General features: G+C 43.5%; 1 non-coding gene across 1 annotated transcript; it reads right to left on the reverse strand.

Annotated features, from left to right (window-relative positions):
* Nucleotides 1-511: 511 nt before the first annotated feature.
* Nucleotides 512-644, reverse strand: LOC115069539. Its single transcript, XR_003848793.1, has one exon. It is a non-coding gene; the product is annotated as a small nucleolar RNA SNORA51 (small nucleolar RNA).
* Between the last annotated feature and the right edge of the window lie 1278 nt (nucleotides 645-1922).

Consider the following 1922-nt stretch of genomic DNA (forward strand, 5'->3'; position numbering starts at 1 on the left):
TTCTTCTAATCATTTAGTTATTAAAAATAAAAAAAAACTTAAAAAATTTATTTTTATTTTATGTGTATGAGTGTTTTACTTGCATGTATGTAAGTGAACTTGTATGTCCAATCCATAGGGAGGCCAGAAGAGGGTGTTGGATTCCTTGGAACTGGTGTTATGGATGGTTGTTAGCTGCCATGTGGGTGTTGGGAACTGAACCTTGGTCCTCTGTAAGAGCAGCCAGTGCTCTTAATTGCTGAGCCACCTCTCTAGTGCCAAGATTCCTACTTCTTAATGTCCCCAGAGGCAACTGCTTTTAAAATTCTTTAGGAATAGCCAGGCATGGTGATGCTCACCTTTGATCCCAGCACTTGAGAGGTGGAGGCAGGCAGATCTCCAAGTTCGAGACCAACCTGTTCTGCATAGCAAGTTCCAGGCCAGCTGGGACTATAGGGAGACCGGGTTATGAATGATATGTGTAGATTGTTATTTTGTGATTTATTACTTTTAGATCTTTTTTTTTTTTCCCCTATGTCTCCCCATTCCCAACACATACCAGGCACAGTGGCCTGGGCTGGGGTGTATATGAGGCAGGTTTGCTCTGCCTCCTCTTTCTATACAGTCAGTGTTAAAACACAGCATGTAGTAAGCACCAGGAGGCCTACTTTTAGATCTTATCTGTTGAGTTCTTGCTATGGTAGATGAGGTTTGCTTCTTCATCATTCTCCTCCTTCACCCCAGTTCTTAGTTACTTTAGTGTTTGGCCTTTATATTGTTAGACTATTCACTGCAGGTGAGTAGCTTTCCTTCAGTCCCATTACCTCCCCCAATAGCTTAGTTTTCCATGAATTTACTTTTACCAAATGCTTGCAAAGACCTGTGACAATTCAGGCCTACGGAAGTGATATAAGATGGTATTCTAGGCCAGCACTCCAGAGGCCGAGGCAAGTGAATCTCTGTGAATTCAAGGCCAGCCTGGTCTACATAGTGAGTTCCAGGCTAGCTGGGGCTACAAGTGAGACCCTATCTCAAAAAGACAAACAAACAAACCCCTAGTACTCTAGGTATGGCTACTACAGCAGTCTCTCTCTCTCTCTCTCTCTCTCTCTCTATATATATATATACATATATATATATATATGTATATTTTTTCCCCCTTTTGGTCCTTGTCCCAGAGTCATAGTCATGAACTGACAGAGTGGTATTCCTTTTTAAATTTAATTTTATGTGTATGAGTGTTTTGCTTGCATGTATGTATGTAATGGAACCTGTGTCATGTAATGCCCATGGAGACCAGAGAGGGCCTCAGCTCCCCTGGAACTGGAGTTATGGACAGTTGTTAGTCATTATATGGTGCAGCCCTTTTTTTTTTTTTAGAGAAATAGTCTTCCTGTAGGCCTGTCTGGCCTGGCCTGGCCTGGAACTTGCTATCTAGCTGTGTAGACCAGGCTGGCCTCAAACCCACATTCACCTGCCTCTGTTTCCCACATGTGGGGATTAAAGGCAGGTGCTACTACGGCCTGCTCAGTGTGGCATCTTTGTTAGGAACTCATTTTTTTATATATTAAAACCTTCTGAGTGGGCTGGAGAGGTGGCTCAGTGGTTAAGAACACTAGCTGCTCTTGCAGAAGACCTGGGTTCGAATCCTTGCACCCCATGGCAGCTAACAACTGTCCGTAACTGCAGTCCCAGGGGACCTGACAGCCTCTTCTGACCTCTGCAGGCATTGCATGACACAGGTGCACTTACCTACATGCAGGCAATACACACATACACATAAAAAAAAAATTAAAAAAAAAAAGAAAGAACACTGTCTGCTCTTGCAGAGGACCTGCGTTCAGTTCCCCACATCCACAGGGTGACTAACAACCATTTGTAACTGCAGTTTCAGGATATCTAACAGCCTTATCTGGTCTCTACCAGCATTGCATGACACAGGT

This window comes from Nannospalax galili, unplaced genomic scaffold, assembly GCF_000622305.1.
Source record: "Nannospalax galili isolate Female #2095 unplaced genomic scaffold, S.galili_v1.0 scaffold2814, whole genome shotgun sequence".
NCBI lineage: Eukaryota > Metazoa > Chordata > Mammalia > Rodentia > Spalacidae > Nannospalax > Nannospalax galili.